The sequence below is a fragment of the Kogia breviceps genome, chromosome 19 (assembly GCF_026419965.1).
Source record: "Kogia breviceps isolate mKogBre1 chromosome 19, mKogBre1 haplotype 1, whole genome shotgun sequence".
NCBI classification, from domain to species: domain Eukaryota; kingdom Metazoa; phylum Chordata; class Mammalia; order Artiodactyla; family Physeteridae; genus Kogia; species Kogia breviceps.
This window is the reverse complement of record NC_081328.1, coordinates 45,666,371-45,684,253: the sequence shown is the minus strand read 5'-3', so window position 1 is coordinate 45,684,253 and position 17,883 is coordinate 45,666,371. Positions and strand designations below refer to the sequence as shown.

Below are 17,883 nucleotides of genomic sequence, written 5' to 3'. Positions count from 1 at the left end.
CCTCCCTCAGTGAAAGCCACCTCTTCCAGCTACAACAAAAACACCCCTGGGCCAGGGCCCAGGCTGGGGGACTGGGCGTTCGAACATGTGGTGTCAGGTCCTACCCGCAGCTGACCTTTGGTTACGGCTGCATGAAAGGAAAGTGCAATGAGGATTGGTTTTCCTTCATTATGACTCAAGTGATATGAGCAGTCACAGTGAGGGGTGGCGCCACGATCGGGCAGGGGGTGTCTGCTAGTGAGCAGTGCTATCCTGGCATGAGGAGGGGAACAGAGAAGGTCCAGATTCGTGTCACACCCAGCAGCTGCCCTACAGGAGTGCTGTTGTCTGAGTCCTGGTGCCACTGAGACCTCCAGTGGACCGTGATCATGTCCTGTAGGTGTGTGTATGTTGGTCATCCTGGTGAATAGCTGTTCTCCAGTGCCCTTGCTCTGGACCATATCTGAGCCCAGATTTCTCAATTTCATTTCCTCCAGGCCTGTCAGCTTGGTCCAGTTCTAGCCAGTGTAGATACTGGTGCTTCCTCCTCAGCTTTGCTGGAGTAAGGATTGGAGTTCATGCACTGCCCACACATCAGTTTGATGCTGGCCTAGGGTGTGAGGCAAGGGCACTGCCTGTTACAGGCTCTTAGGTTCTGCCACTGCCTTAAAGGTGTTCCGTGGCCTTACCTGCTGGCCCAAAGCTGAGCAACAGAAGCTTCTGGACACACCACCTACAGTGAGACCCTCAGGTCTTCACACAGTCCAGTCAGACGCAGGTGAGGGGTGTCTCACCTGGTGAGGGGACTGCGGCTCAGGCAGGCAGCTCACTTGCCTGAGGCCACCTGGCCACCAAACGTGAGCTCCCACCTTGGGCCCAACCTTGGTACTTAGATGCCACCTCCTTCCACACAGGTGTTGGCCTTGCTCCTGATCAGCAACAGCAGACATAGCATTCATCTAAAGCAAATGAACCCTCAACTCTGATGTTCTGGGAAGCAGAGAGCACGGTCTCATGTTTGGACAGAGACTGGCCCCTGGACTTTCTGAATAAGGATAAGCCATGTGTTCTGGGGTTTTTTGAGTTTTGTTTTTTTGAGTCATAGATACAGTGTACTGGATAAGAGACCCGTGGCACTAGTCTTTCTAAGGCTACACTGAAGCTGTGAAAAGCCTGGCTTTTTAACTGAGAAAAAGTGTCTTCTTTTCCGTGTCCCTGTAAAAAGTGTTCCACGTTAGTTTTACATGGATGTTTCCAAAAGCTTGATGAAAGTACTCAAGCACAGCGTTCTAAGAGTGAAGGGTAGTTACATTCAGTGAGTCATGCAAGTAGTGAATTGTATGAGACATAAAGCACTAGTATTTCTAAGGCTACACTGAAGCTGCCAAAAGCCTAGATTTCTTCAAGGAAAAACTGTCTTTCTTACCATCTCCTTGTAAAGGCTTCCTTTTAAATTAGATTTATATAGACTTTTCTTACAAGCTTCATGAAAACTTTTAGGCACAATGTTCTTTGAGTGAAAGGTAATTATTTTCAAGCCGTACGTTTTAAAGACAAGGAGAGCAGGTACCAGAACAGAAGTCTGATTTTTAAATTGAAATCAAATTGCACATACACATACATGCACGTGTGCACACATGTATATGTGTATATACGCGTGTGTGCATATACACGTGCATAACTGCACGTATACACACGTGCACATACCCATGCACACACACGGATATATGCATGCACATATACATATGGGTATGTGTGTATGCATATACACATGCACACGTGTATATACGCGTGCATGTGCACACATACACTGACGTGTACATATACACAGGCATATGTGCGTGCACACGCACATATACGTGTGTGCACAGACATGCACATGTAAGCACATACAGATATACACACATAAGCATATACTTGGGCACACAACCTATGAAGTATTGGTATCAATGAGAAGAGCAGGTGCACTTGTGGGCAGTGTCACTCTCAAGAGCCTTTCCTACGACAGTAGCCGCCCAGGGGCCCAATGGGCAGTACCTGAATGGACTGTTTTCTGCGTTTGCATGAAGAGTAAACAGTCCGCACTGAAAGCTCATCAGTGGAGAAGATTAAGCAATTGTCTGTCCTGACATGGGGTTCTAGAGGTTAAATGTGCATCATGGGACATCTCAGAACTAGCATATGAGCCCCTTTGATCTCCTTCTAAAATTTTATTTATTTTAATTTTTTTTGGCTGCGCTGTGTGGCTTGTGGGATCCTAGTTCCCTGACCAAGGAATCGAACCAGGGCTCTCGCCGGTGAAAGCTTGGAGTCCCAACCACTGGACTGCCAGGGAATTCCCCTAGTCTCCTTTTTTTAAAGCCAAACTGGGGGGCAGGATGGGAGGAAGGACATTAAAAAGAACAAAGAGATCAGGAAATCCCTAACGTGGCTCCCTCTGGGGTGGGGGGGAGGGGAACACTGGTGATCAGGTGGACTGCCAGGGTCTCAGAGTTACCACCTATCCTGTGCCAGACTATGTCCCTGTGTCCCACTGCTCAGGATACAAGAGAGGGAGACAAAATGGTCACAGGCAAAGCAGGTTCTACCGAGATTTGAACTTGAATCTCTGGATTCAAAGTCCAGAGAGCTAACCATTACACCTTAGAACCATATGCCACTGTGCCCCTTTGCTGGCCACCCTTGGCCTAAGTGCCCCTGGGAAGGGACAAAAGGGGTCCACAGGTCCCACTGAGATTTCGAGTCAGATCCCTGGACTCAGAGTCCAGAGTGCTAAACGTTACATCATAGAACTAGTTGCCACCCCTAGACACCAGGGTCCACAGGCCGACCTTGCCCCACAGCTGGAGACCAGATATAGCAGGCAAGATGTAAGCTCATAGCAGAGGATGGTTTCGACCCATCGACCTCTGGGTTATGGGCCCAGCACGCTCCCGCTGCGCCACTCTGCTGCAATGTCCTTCCTCCTGAGCCTGCCTGTAACAAGCCATACAGCCTCCCTGGGGTCCAGCCCAGAAGACAAAAGAAAACTGGGGGCGAGGGAGGGCGTCTCCTGCAAGTGCCCTTTTAAGAAAATAGTGGATTTTTGCTCTCCCTCCCTCAACTTCTTACCCAGAGAAATCTCTGAATTCACGTCCTTTTCTGCTGTTTAAAAAAAGTCAAGAAACACAACCTTCAGCCCAGAGTGTCTTTGGACAATGGTGGCAGGTTCTGTATTGCAGCGATGCTGGTTGGATTTCAGAAAAGAACAAAAGCAACATTTCTCCCCATAATTTGAAAAAGACTCCTAATTTGTCCCAATTATCAATAAACTATCCTTTTAATTTGGCTTCTTCTCTTGACCTACTTCTTCCCCATGGCCAAGGAAGATGTTTTTTCCATGCAAAACTGCTTAAAGTGTTATGAAATCTTGCTGTTCAGCTTTATAATTTGAAGAAAAAATTAAAAATAACTTTGCATTTCAAAGAGGTAGAAACTATTCCCCTGAGAACATTCTGGATATAAATCCTTTGGGGGAAAAATTGCTGAATTTGTGCTGAACTTTTTCATGTAAAAAGTGTCCATGGAACTTGCCGTTGCAGGTAGTAGGGTGTCTCCTCTCTCAAGCCAACAGAATCGTCAGGAAAAAGAAACACAGAAACTGAAACTGCTGGAGTTCTATGGCCAGACTATGAACACCAGGACATTCAAAGGACATGGAACTATTTCTTTTTTTTTAACTTTTAATTTTATATTGGAGTATAGTTGATTAACAATGTTGTGATAGTTTCAGGTGTACAGCAAAGTGATTCAGTTATACATATACATGTATCTATTATTTTTTCAAATTCTTTTCCTACTTAGGTTGTTACATAATATTGAGCAGAGTTCCCTGTGCTGTACAGTAGGTCCTTGTTGGTTATCCATTTTAAACATAGCAGTGTATACATGTCAGTCCCCAACTCCCTAACTATCCCTCCCTACCACCCTTCCCCACTGGTAACCATCAGTTCATTCTCTAAGTCTGTTTCTGTTTTATAAATAAGTTCATTTGTATCATTTTTCTTAGCTTCTGCGATATTTGTCTTTATCTGTCTGACTTACTTCACTCAGTATGACAATCTCTAGGTCCATCCATGTTGCTGCAAATGAGATTATTTCATTCTTTTTAATGGCTGAGCAATATTCCATTGTATATATGTGCCACATCTTCTTTACCCATTCATCTGTTGATGGACATTTAGGTTGCTTCCATTTCTTGGCTATTGTAAACACTGCTGCAATGAACATTGGGGTGCATGGAACTATTTCTACAAGCAGGGTTAAATGAAGCCACAGGCACGGTATGCAGTCCAACACTGGCCACAGCGCTGAGCCGTCAGAATCCCAAGGCCTGGAAGCTGGAGTTCCTGGACCCAGTGAGAACAGGAGCTGTGGCCTTCTTCCCTAGCAGGTTGTGGACCTTCAGCTAGGCAGGAAAGAACTGAGGAATACCCAGGCCTTCTCCCCCCTCCCCCAACCTCTAATCTCCTTACCAGTGCCTCTCATTGGCTGCAGCCACTCAGCTCTCTTGCCCTCCAGCTTCCTGTTGGTCTTAGGGAAGAGGAAGGTAGTGGTGGATCTAGAGGGGAAGCAGAAGACACCCAGAACTGCAGAACACAACTAGAATCCAGACGTACAACCACATTGCCAAGGGCTTTGAAGGGAGAGTGAAGATGAGGGAGGAACTTTAGCAAAGGCCTGGTCAAAGCTACCAGGCAGGGACTTCTGCAACTTTACTGACACATTCAGAACAAGGGGCACAAGGGGCAGCCCCTGGCTCAGAATATCAAGACAGACCGGCACTTGCCTTGGGGGATAAGGCTCCCTGAAATGCACCCACAGGGCTGTACCGTGAGCCTGAATCTCCACCACCCGGGTCTAGGATATTGTCGGATTCTGATAAATTTAGCCATATAGGTACACTGTGAGGCAAAAAGGTGGCCACTGGGAGAAGACAGGGGGAAGCCCTCTGGGCAGCACATTTCATCAATGCCTCAGGCACGGCCTGAACAAAACCACATTGGAGGGTTGGAGTCAAAGAGCTTTGCCAGTGAGGTGTGGGGATGGACTTTTCTGAACGCGTCCAGAATTTGAGAGATTCATATTCCACACAAAAGCTCTCTCAAAGGTCTCTACTGTGGGAAAGGCTGAACCAGGTGGCCGAGATAATCTGCAGATATCTGTCAGACTCTTTCGTCAGCCATCCTAGTGATGCTTGCTTAACCGTCGGACCGAATTGGCCGTGGGGACAGGGAAGGAGACTCTCCCACTGAGCCTGCCCTGCCTGACTCTCACGTATAAGCTTTAGTGGCCAACCCTAAATCCCGATATTGGCTGCGGGGCAGAGCGAGCAGCCAGCCACCTGAGGGTGAGGCCACGTCGGAACAGACCCTAATTCCGGACCTGGGCTTATTTGCTTTCCATTCGGGAACCCCACTGTCATCGCGCCTTTCACAACACCGCTCCCAGCAAACCATGGGGCTTTACAATGACAGGTCTCTGCTCGTGGGAAAGGATTTCTCTTTTCAGTACCTCACCACCAGAGGCAGTGCTCTAGAAAGGCGTCAGCGCCTATTCGTTTCCTCAGCACAGCTGAGAAGGGAGAGCGCAGGACCAAAGCAAAGGAGCGCTCCGTTCCCGCTGACAATTGTGCCCAATTGCTCGGGAGGAGGCCGCCCCGCTTTCCGCCTGAAGCCCCGTCGAACTCGGGGCCCCAGGCCCACTGCCAAACGTGGCACCCGCTCCACTCGTCGCCGAAGGAGGCGGCGGACAGCGGCCACACGGCCCCAGACTCAGCCCGGACCTCGCCAAGTCTCAGCTGAACCTGGTTCCTCCCTCTGCATGGCGTCGGCGGTCACGTGGGCGCGGTCACGTGGGAGGACAGTCACGTGCCCTGCGTAAGTCCGCGTCGGGCGGCGGCGCTGCTGCCTACCCTTAGCGGTTGCGTACGTTTCGCATCTAGTGATGTGGGTCGGGGACCCTGGTGGCCGCGCTGGGGACAGGGTGAACTCCGGGCCTGCCCCCTCCGTGGGGCCGCGCTAATTGATGCCCCTGCCGTGCAGACGCTGCGCGCTCCCGGTCGGGCCCCAGGTGCCCTGCTCCATGCAGGGCACAGGATGGGTGGGGTCTCCAGCTTGTGCAGTTTGGAGGTCCCTTTTTAAGAAGAATACGGAATTAGATACGAAGGTGAATGTTGATAAGAATAAGTAGCCACAACAAGCTGCAAATTATACACAGCTGATTAATATCACAAACTTTAAACAGTTAAAACATTTCACTAGGACTACCTTGGTGGGGCGGTGGTTAAGAATCCACCCGCCAAGGCAGGGGACACGTGTTCGAGCCCTGCTTGGGAAGATACCACATGCTGCGGAGCAACTAAGCATGTGCACCACAACTCCTGAGCCTGAGCTCTAGAGCCCGTGAGTCACAACTACTGAGCCTGCGGGCCACAACTAGTGAAGCCTGAACGCCTAGAGCCCGTGCTCTGCAACAAGAGAAGCCACTGCAATGAGAAGCCCGTGCACCGCAACGAAGAGTAGGCTCTGCCCGCTGCAACCGGAGAAAGCCCACGCGCAGTGATGAAGACCCAACACAGCCAAAATAAAATAAATAAATTAATTAAAATATTTTTAAAATAAAACATTTCACTAGTTAACTGCCTAACTCACCTCATATATTTTTTTCTAATTTTTTTTTCTTTTAGTTGCAGCATGCGGGATCTAGTTCCTTGACCAGGGATGGAACCCGGGCTCCCAGCGCTGGGAGCGTGGAGTCTTAACCAATGGACCACCAGGGAAGTCTCAATTTTTTCTAAATTTTTGAATGCAGACCTTAATTACTCCTTCATATGGGAATGATTTGGTAATACTGTTTATATATGGTAAATAGATAATTCAGTCTTTTCTTTAGCAGGGTTAATCAAATTTTACTTTTTATTATTAATAGTTTAGAAAAGATTGTCCAGAGTTGCATTCTTTTGATGATGTTACATACTCTTTTAGGGTTGCCATCACACTTGGCCAAACCTATCCTGTATGTCTGCAGGCAGGGACCCACCTCTAATCTGTGGTGGCTTCACAGTGACTTGTTAGGAGCTTTGTGTCATGTATTTCATGTCAGACCAGGAAGAAATGGAAAACACTTTCCATGTTTGCTTTCCTCATCTTCACTGATCGGATCGCATACGTTCTGTGTGTTTCCGACCTCCTTACACAAGGAGCGTACTCTGTTTTCATGTGATTTGTGTGTGGCCCAAGTAAACCTGTTCTTCTGCTTTGTGCAGTCTTCATGATTTTTGACAGTTCTAAAGACATCCACTGATGTGAAAGTCTGTCTGATGTAAGTGATGTCTGTCTTGTTGAAAACTACACAAGCAAAACAATACAGGCAATGTTTAGTCTTGGAATAGGCTAGTCAATATCCTGTAGCACTTTTCCTGTTAAAAAATAACTTTCAAATGTTTTAAGAAGCATCTTTTTTGTCCGTTGTACCTTGATTCTTTGTAAATGGAATCATAATTTTGAACAAATGAATTTTTCATTAAACAGGGTTGGGGGAATTAGTGTTCATTCTAACAGGTTTAGTGAAGTAATCAATGAAGTAAAAAATCAGTGGGTGAGGCCACCTGGTGTGTCTTGCTGAGTGGACTGGTTGTGGTTTTCCTTTCTGTTACCATCTTCCTTCTGCTTTTTTTTTCCTTCTGTTTTTTTTGTTTGTTTTTTGCTTCCTGTTTAGGAGTGTTCTGACTCCCATGATACCTTTCATCTCTGTGTTGTCATTTTCATTACCCATATTTTCTTAGCTATCATGATTCTTTCCCTTCATGATTTTGACCATTACCATTTTTAGTTTCCATTGTGTTACATTTGTTTTGATATTTTGAAGTTTCTACCAGACTTTTTCTTTTGTTTTTTTTCTTTTTTCCCCTCCCTTCCAGTAAAATACTTCCTTCTGTTTGAATTTTGATATGATCAGCAATTCTTTAAAAGTATACAAAGTTAATCTGAATTTAAGGCAAGTACAAGTGCAACTCAAATGCATTTTTTATTGCCCCTACGTGTACTGAGCTCCATGACTATGAAATAAAATAACTGTACACCACATACAGTGATTTACAGGTGAATGTGTGAGGGAGTTCTATCATAGGAAAACACATTTCTTCAGGCCCTTTTGCTGTGTCATATGAAGGTTGAAATGAGTTCATACTGACGTTTCCAGCTCTAGTCCAGAACCACGTGGTTTCCTCCAGCCTTTCCTTGCTTCTCTGTAACTCACTCTCCAACATGAAAAATCTTCTTTGCCCACCTTTAAAAATTGTGGTATTTGATTTGTTAGAGGCAAGATCCCTGTCTTCTCATCTTTTTATTTCCTAAATGAAGCACAGTGTCTCCTACAGATGTAGGTCTGCACCGATGTTGAATTGACCTGTTTAGCTTTGATGTTTACCGTCAGAATTCTCTACAAAATAGTTGCCTCAGCTTCCATGCTCATGTTCTGACTCCCTGCTTCCTCTCTATCTCTCATCCCTAACCCATGGCCAGCAGGATGAGGCAAGGTTTTCGTCTTGGTCCTCTGTGCTTCACATAAGCTCAGGGAAGTTTTCTGCATGGGCCAACGGACAGTAACTGATTGGAATAATCATTCACTCATTATGTCACTTTCCCAAACTTACTCTGCATCAGGCCAGTGCCAAGCCTAATCAGAAGCTCCAGTTCCAGGCTCAGAGTCCTGTTGGGATAACATGTACGCAATGACCATCCCAGACTGCAAGCTGGGAACCAGGTGGGTACCAAGCGGCTTTGAGGGAGGAACAGTTCTCACTGCATGGCAGGTGGCCGGGGCAGCTGATGGAGGTGCCATGGGAGCCGGTCTTGCATTTGGGTGGCTGGGTGAGCACCTGAGGGGAGGGGGACCGGGGAAGGGGGCTGGCCATGTGTGAGGGAATGTGGGCTGCTGGTCCCGGTGAGGAGTGCTGAATCAAGGCTGCCTCCCCTCCCTGTCCCAATGAAGGCAGGGCCCAGGTCCCCATTGCTCCCTGTGGGCCTGGGCATCCAGCACTGGGCCCAGCATGAAGCTGGAAATAGGAAATGTTTGATGAGTGGACAAGCTAGTGAATGAATGAATGAAAGAGTGAATGCATGAATGGGCAATGAGTAGCCCATGAGTCAAAGTTAGACTGGAGGTTTAGAACTCAGGAGATGGGAGGACCAGAGATACCCAGACAAATTCTGAGAAGCCACAGCCCGGGTTGGGTGGGGCTGGGGCTGGGGGCCCTGAGTCGAGGCGATAGAAGTTCCTCTATTCAGAAATAGCCTTTAGCTATTGAATCCTTGTCTGTCCTACTGTCTGTGTTTTGCATGTTTTCCATGTGGGCTTTGGGGGACACTAACCTCAGCACAGAGATCCAGAAAGGTCACCTGGAGACTTGGCTGGATGGTGATGCCAAGGGCAACCGAAGATGGGTCTGCATGTGGCTGACCGTGGGACACCAGTCACTACAAGTGGCACGCGCCTCACACCTTCATCCCCCGCTCCCAGGCCATCCCTGGTGTTCTTCTCAAACTTAGGTAAATGTGGCCTGTGGTCCAGTGGTAAAGAATCTGCCTTCCAATGCAGGGGACATGGGTTCGATCCTTGGTCAGAGAACTAAGATCCCACATGCCTCAGGGCAACTAAGCCCACGTGCCACAACTACTGAGCTGTCGTTCCTCAACTAGAGCCCGTGTGCCACAAGCTACAAAGCCCATGCACCCTGGAGCCTGTGCACCACAACCAAACTAGAGAAAAACCTGGACACCACAACTAGAGAGAAGCCCGCACACCACAACAAAGAGGCTGCATGCCTAAATGAAGATCCTGAGTGCCACAACTAAGACCCGATGCAGCCAAAAATAAATAAATAAATAATAAATCTTTTAAAAAAATGTCACCTAGACCACAGAGGCACACAAGACAGCTGGAGCAGGGCCACCTTGCCCCAGGGCACATTCTGAGGGCTGCCTTTCCAGGAGCATTGCCTTAACCCAGGAGGTAAGTATAGTAAATCCCCTACGTATGAACGAGTTCCATTCCAAGAGCACGTTCGTAAGTCCAGTTTGTTCATAAGTCCAACAGGTTAGCCTAGGTACCCAACTAACACAATTAGCTATATTGTACTGTACTGTAATAGGTTTATAATACTTTTCACACAAGTAATACATAAAAACAAAACACAAAAAATGAAACATTTTTAATCTTACAGTACAATAGAACAGCTGGCATGGAGTGAACAGGCAAGAAGAGTTACTGACTCGAGGAGGGGGATGAGGTAGGAGGCGGTAGAGCTGAAGGATCGTTAGCAATTGGAGATGGAGGGCAAGCTGCAATTTCACTCACATTGGTGGAATGCACTTTGGAATCTTTGAAAGTTTGCAACTTGAAGGTTCATGTTTAGGGGACTTACTGTGCACATAGCCACACATGTAATGGCTTCTGTGACGTGTGAAGAACTATGTAGGGACACACCCAAGGACCCCCTTCCTGCCCCCTGGTGTACAGACAGTGAGAACACGCCTCCACCTCTTTCCAAAGCTCCAAAGGGAGGTCTTTGGAGAAGAGGTTTTGCTGGAGGAGGATTAGAAACACACTTTCAGGTCCAGTTAATAATATCAGCAAATTTAAGGGTATTCTCAGTATTTTCTTTTTAAAATTGGTATTATAAGATTTATCTCTGAAGCTCTGATTTAAAAAAAAAATATTTATTTGGCTGGGTCGGGTCTTAGTTGTGGCACGTGGGATCTTTGTTGCAGCGTGAAGACTTAGTTGCCCAGCGGCATGTGGGATCTTAGTTCTCTGACCAAGGATCGAACCCACGTCCCCTGCATTGGAGGGCAGATTCTTAACCACTGGACCACCAGGGAAGTCCCTGAAGCTCTCATTTTTTTAGAATGAAATTCAACTAGGAATGTGTGTATTATTCACCTATAAAACTCACTCTTTCCAAAAATCAGACAGGGTTCAAAACATTTTACCAATTTTTAACTTTTAAGTGATCTAATTATGTTTTCCAACCTTAATTAAAATGTAATTTTAAATTGCAATTACAAAAGTGAGACATGCTTATTATTGTTTCTTATTATGGAAAAGGGCAGAATCCTAAGAAGTGGGAGTAGCTCATATGAGCAGCTGGGAGAGTGTTGTTCTGGGCCTTTCCTGGTGAACAGGTGGTAGATCAGCCCTGACCATGGGGAATACACCACATCCCCATTACCACACCTGGGCAGATTCACCTCTTCATTTCTTTTTTTTCTTTTTAATATTTATTCACTTTTATGCCTGCTGCACCAGGTCTTAGTTGCAGCATGTGGGGTCTAGTTGCCGGACCAGGGATCGAACCCGGGCCCCCTGCATTGGGACCGCGGAGTCTTACCCATTGGACCACGAGGGAATTCCTTTTAAAATATATATATATATTATTTATTAATTTTGGCACCCCTTCATTTCTTTCTTTAATTTTTAAAATTAATTATTTATTTTAATTAATTAATTTATTTTTGGCTGCATTGGGTCTTCGTTGCTGCAGGCGGGCTTTCTCTAGTTGTGGGCGCGGGGGCTACTCTTCGTTGCGGTGCGCAGGCTCCTCATTGCAGTGGCGTCTCTTGTTGCAGATCCCGGGCTCTAGGCGCGTGGGCTTCAGCAGTCACAGCTCACGGGCTCAGTAGTTGTGGCTCACGGGCTCTAGAGCGCAGGCTCAGTAGTTGTGGCGCACTGGCTTAGTTGCTCCACGACATGTGGGATCTTCCCGGAGCAGGGCTCGAACCCGTGTCCCCCGCATTAGCAGGCAGATTCTTAACCACTGTGCAACAGGGAAGCCCTCATTTCTTTTTTAAAAAATTAATTCATCTTTTATTTATTTATTTTTGGCTGCGTTGGGTCTTCGTTGCTGCACGGGCTTTCTCTAGTTGAATAGAGCGGGGGCTACTCTTCTCTAGTTGCGTAGAGCAGGGGCTACTCTTCAGCGCTGTGCGCGGTCTTCTCATTGTGGTGGCTTCCCTTGTGTGGTTGTGGAGCACGGGCTGTAGGCACGCGGCTTCAGTAGTTGTGGAGCACAGGCTTAGTTGCCCCAAGGCATGTGGGATCTTCCTGGGTGTCCCCTGCATTGGCAGGCAGATTCTTAACCACTGCGCCAGCAGGGAAGTCTTGGCACCTCTTCATTTCTTTAATGTGTGGATGTCCTAGTAAATATTCAGCTGGCTGCCACTGATGTACATTACAGTGCTGTGTAGATTTCCGTTTTGAACCGTGCAGAAATCAACCTAGCACAGCTGTGCTGGTAACTTGTAAATTCCTACACCTGGAACCTCCAAGTCTGAAGACACCACACTTCCAGCTTTGCTCTATTCGAATGACCTTTTTGTGGAAACTCAAAACACTTTCCACAAAATGCTTATATGAGGAGGCACCAAAGGGCGTGCCCGGGAGACCCTGCACCAGCTCCCCGGAATCTGGGGAGGCGCCCCTGCCCCGCTGCACCTATCCCATACATCTGTTTCTCACTTGCCTGCTGAAGACACTCCAGTTGTTTCAGCTTTTGGTTATTACGAATAAAGCTGCTATGAACATTCTTGGACACGCAGTTTTGCAGGCATCTGCTTTCTTTTCTCTTGGGTAAGTACCTAGGAGTGCAATGACTGCATCTACACATACGTGGTAGGGGTGTGTGTGTGTGTGTGTGTGTGTGTGTGTGTGTGTGTGTGTGTGTGTGTGTGTGTTTGTAAGACTTTATGTAAGAAGCTGCCAGGCTTTCTTGCAGAGTGGTGGTACCAACTTTATATTCCCACCGACAGCGTACAAGAGTTCTTGTTGCTTCATATCACCGTCTGCACTTAGAAAGGTCGGTCTTAACTAATTTTCGCCATTCTTCTGGTACCTTGTGGTTTTAATCTTTGTTTCCCTGATGACTAATGATGCCAAACATTTCTCCATGTGTATATTGATCATTCACATATCTTCTCTTGTGAAGTAGCTGTTCAAGCCTCTTGCCTATTTATTTTCTCATAACTCTAATTTAAACAATTCTTTTCCTTTTATGGTTTTCATGTTTGGGGTGCTGGGACCCAAAAGACAAGGATAGTTTCCTATGTTTTCTTTTTGGAAGCTTGATAGTTTCAGCTTTTACATACAGCTCTATGATCCATCTCAAATTAATTTTTCTGTATGGTGTAAGATATGGGTCAGGGTTCTCATTTGTGGTTGTTATGATTATTCAGATATCCAGTTATTCCAGCATTGTTTATTGAGTAGACTTCCTAAACCATATAATATGAGGTCTTTTGTGACTGGCTTCTTTTACTTAGCATAATGTTTTCAAAGTTTATCCATGTTGTAGCATGTATTATTATTTAAATTTTTGGTTTCAAGTAATTCTGCATTGTATAGATACACCACATTTTTTAAAAAAATTTAATTAAAACCAATTTTTTTCCGGGCTTTCTCTAGTTGTGGTGAGCAGGGGCTACTCTTTGTTGCAGTGCGCAGGCTTCTCATTGCAGTGGCTTCTCTTGTTGCAGAGCACGTGCTCTATGCACGCGGGCTTCAGTAGTTGTGGTGCGCAGGCTCAGTAGTTATGGTTCTCGGGCTCTAGAGCGCAGGCTCAGTAGTTGTGGCTCACAGGCTTAGGTGCTCCACGGCATGTGGGATCTTCCCAGACCAGGGCTCGAACCTGTGTCCCCTGCATTGGCAGGTGGATTCTTTTTTTTTTAAATGGCAGGTGGATTCTTAACCACTGTGCCACCAGGGAAGTCCCCTATACCACACTTTATTTGTCCATTTTTCCGTTGATGGACATTTTAGCTGTTTTGACTTTTTGGCCATTATGAATAATTCTGTTATGAACATTCATGTACAGTTTTCTGTATGGGCATACTTTTTCATTTCTCTTGGGTATATGTTTAGAAGTAGAATTGCAGGGTCATATGGTAGCTCTATGTTTAACTTTTAGAGGACTGTCAGACCATTTTTCAAAGTGGCTGCATCATTGTATGTTCTTACCATAAATAATGTATGAGAGTTCCAGAAGGGTCTTAAATGGAGCTTCTGCCTGTGTGGGGTTGAGGTACCAGCCTCCTGGCATATGCATGTGTTCACTAACCTGGGAGCTCTCTGAACCCCATAGTTTAGAAACTTTTATGGAAGTTTCATCATATAGTCATGATTAATTATTAACTCAATCTCCAGCCCCTCTCCCAGAGGATGGGGGTCGGGCTAAAACTTCCACTTCTAACCCTGGCTTGGTCTTTCTGGTGACCAGCCCCCATCCAGGAGCCCACCCAGAGTTGCCTCATTAGAACAAAAGATGCTCCTATCACCCAGGAAATTCCAAGGGATTTAGGAGCTCTGTGTCAGGAACCAGGGGCACAGGCCAGGTATATATTTATTCTGTCACACTGCCGTTTCTCTACTGAGTAACTTCGGCACCTCTGTTGAAAATCAATTGATTCTATATGTGGAGGTTTATTTCTGGACTTTTTATTGTGTTCCACTGATTTGTCTTACTTACACCAGTACCACACAATTTTAATTAGTACAGTTTTATGTTGATTTGATTACTATAGCTAGACTGTATTTTATTAGCTTTTTGTTAAAGGCTGAATTAGAGAAGCCATCTTATATTCACTTGGTTATTACAGCTTTATTTTAATTTATATTAATATAGCTGTAAATCCTTCAAACTTAATTCTTTTTCAAGATCATTTTGATCCTTTGCACTTCCATATGAATATTAGAATCAGCTTGTAAATTCCTACAAGCAAGCTAGCTGGGGATTTGATTGGGATGATATTGACTCTATAGATCAATTGGGCTGTATAACCAACTTAGCAAATCAATATTCAAGAATACACTACTTTTGTTTAATGATCTATACCAATATAGTTAACTAAACCAATCAGGATGAACTCCACGTTGGCAGGTACTTTTCCACATATAGCATGCCAGTGAAAAAACAGTGTCTGTAATTATGATCATGGGCACCGTGAGATCATGAAATGCCTCCTGAATTGTCAAGAAAAGTCACATCAGTAAGGTTTTGATGTCAGGTTGTTGTGATTGTATCACAACTATTTGAAACTTCACAGTCATATGATAAATTTTTTAAAATTTATTTAAGTATAGTTGATTTACAATGTTGTGTTAATTTCTGCTGTACAGCAAAGTGATTCAGTTATACATATATACATTCTTTTTCCTATTCTTTTCCATTATGGTTTATCACAGGACATTGAATATAGTTCCCCGTGCTATACAGTAGGACCTTGTTGTTTATCCATTATATATATAATAGTTTGCATCTGCTGACCTCAAATTTCCAACCCTTCCTTCCCCACTCCTCCCTCCCCATTGGCAGCCACAAGTCTGTTCTCTACGTCTGTGACTCTGTTTCGTAGATAAGTTCATTTGTGTCATATTTTAGATTTCGCATATAAGTGATATCATCATATGATAAATTTGGATTTATCAAGTGGGCCTCAATTCAGCTCCGTGGTTTGACAAATATATGAAATACCTACTACCTGCCAGCCCTATGATGCTGAGGTAGGAACATAGGAACAGCCATATTCCTGCCTCAGAGCCAAGGATGTGTGATCAAATGGAACATTTCATTTGTCTCAGAATCCTGGGTAGCAAAAAGTTTATGATACTATGACTTATTTACTCTGTGGTATTTGTGTTTTCTGTAAAGAGAACCAGAAATGTGAAATTTATCTTTTATCCAAGGTAATACCTTTTGAATTTCCAGTACTGATTACCAACAGGGCCATGTCTTAATGAACATACCTTATATTTCCTTTGAAAGCTTGGCCAAAATAAGAATATTTGTCTCCTCTCTGTAGAGAACATTTTTTTTTCCATGCAATTCAAAGTGCTGCTTCCGTCTTGTCAAAATGGATAGGGTACCCACAGCCAAGGACAGAGCTGACAGCAGCATCTGGCAGCCCAGTCAGATGGATAGAGCTGCATGATTTCCTGAGGCAGCTGTGCTCTGAATGCCTGTCACTGGGAGTGGCAGCTCAAAGTTTGCAGTAATAGAGTCAGGGAGACAAGACATACACCACACACTAGTGAAAAGTAACAGTATGGAAAGTAAGTAACAATGCAGGGTAGGCAGTATGTTACTAAGTGTCACAGAACACACGTTAGGAAGTCCGGGGCCCTGGAGAGCCTAGCGGAGTTGCTGCAGCAGGTGGAATACTTTGTGCAGGGAGAGGGAATTGGATAGGTGGGAGGAGAGTGCTGAGTGCAGGCAGCTGATGAACAAAGGTGGAATGCAGGAATCAACGGGCTCGTAGTGGTCAGGGTAGAGTTGGGCACAGGTGGAGCTGAGGGGCTGGTGGGCAAAGGTCCTCCATGCCACCTGGGTGCAGTGGGAAGAAATGGGGAAAGTTGGGCAGGAGCTGGACAGGGAAGAAACAGACTGTTGGGTCTGGCTTCCATCTGGTGTCTAACCGTGAGCTTCTGAAGGTTTTTTACTAGGAAAAGTTATGAAACCTGGTGTTACATTCTCAAGATCACAGGACTTCTCATCACAAGTTGTTCATATTATTTTGTTAAATGACACCAGTTTCAGTGCTGGAGTTTACTCTGAATTTTTGTTTCTTCGAGTATCAAAATTCATGATTATATCATCAGTATGCACCCTCTTTAATGTGAGTGGCACACAGGAAGCCTTGTTTTTGCTTCTCCAGTGAAGTGATAAAGAACAGACTGCTGTGCTGACATGGGCAAGTTAGTCAACCTCTCTGTGCCTCCGAGGAGTAATATGTGGGCAGTCAGAGCATCTATCAACTAGAGGTGTTTCGTGAGGATGGCCTGAGCCAGTATCTACAGAGTCCTTACAGCAGTACCTGGCATGCAGAGAATGCTGCACAAGAGTTTGTTAACTGAATCACAGACAATTTTGATAGCAGGTTCTGTCAGGACAGCCCCAACATAAACACTGGGGGTGTCAGGCCTTGTTTGAATCTCATTTTTTTCTGGAAAGAGGGTTTTCAAGTCGGGTAGCATCCTGGGGTAGCCCCTAGAGCTTCCTCAGAGTGGAGGGTTAGAGCTGGAAGAGGCTTCCGAGAGCAGCCTGTGCTGTGGCTCACCTTGCAGGTGAGAAAACTGAGACTGTGGACAAGATGGTGGGACCCAGGCCACACCACTCATCACTTAGTGGAAAGACCCAGGTGGAAATCTGAGACTTCTCCCTGGTGCCTTCTTCCTTCTTGCTCTGCTGGCACACAATGTGGCTGGACCACTGCAGAGTTTTGATGGTGGGGGTACATAATCATGTTTATGGAGTGTAACTGGCTGAGTTGGTTAATAAGTATTTAAATCTATATCTTTACTGACTTTTTTGCCTGCTTGTTCCATTAATTACATAGCAACGTGTTAAAATCTCAAACTCTATTAGCGGGTTATTTTTCCTTTTGGTTCTGTCAATTTTTGCTTTGAACATTAGGCAGTTATTATATCTGCTCAGGATTTCGTAAACTCATGTACATTAGGTGGGGTTTTTTATCCCCCTTCAGTCTAAAGTCTACGACTCCTTTCTTTTTCGGCAGCACGGCTCAACTTGCCGGATCTTAGTTCCCCAACCAGGGACTGAACCTGGGGCCACAGCAGTGAAAGCACCGAGTCCTAACCACTGAGCTGCTAGGGAATTCTAAAGTCTCTGACTTCTAATTGTAGTTTTCTATACATTTACATTTAATGTAATGATTGACATGGTTGGGTTTAAAGCCACCACCTTGCTGTTGTGTATTTGTTCCATCTGCCCTTTATTCCTTCACATTTGCCTTCTACTAAATTATTCACGTACCTTAAAAATTTTGTTTCATCTCCTCTATTGTATTTTTGGCA

At 45.4% G+C, this 17,883-nt stretch overlaps 1 long non-coding RNA gene and 1 other non-coding gene across 2 annotated transcripts; one reads left to right on the top strand and one right to left on the bottom strand.

The window, feature by feature from the left end:
- Nucleotides 1-2,858: 2,858 nt before the first annotated feature.
- TRNAM-CAU (transfer RNA methionine (anticodon CAU)) lies at nucleotides 2,859-2,930 on the bottom strand. Its single transcript has one exon. It is a non-coding gene; the product is annotated as a tRNA-Met (tRNA).
- Nucleotides 2,931-8,547: 5,617 nt separating this feature from the next.
- On the top strand, nucleotides 8,548-10,066 carry LOC136793175 (uncharacterized). Its single transcript, XR_010838097.1, has 3 exons — nucleotides 8,548-8,784; nucleotides 9,398-9,569; nucleotides 9,720-10,066. It is a non-coding gene; the product is annotated as an uncharacterized lncRNA (long non-coding RNA).
- The last annotated feature ends 7,817 nt before the right edge of the window (nucleotides 10,067-17,883 follow it).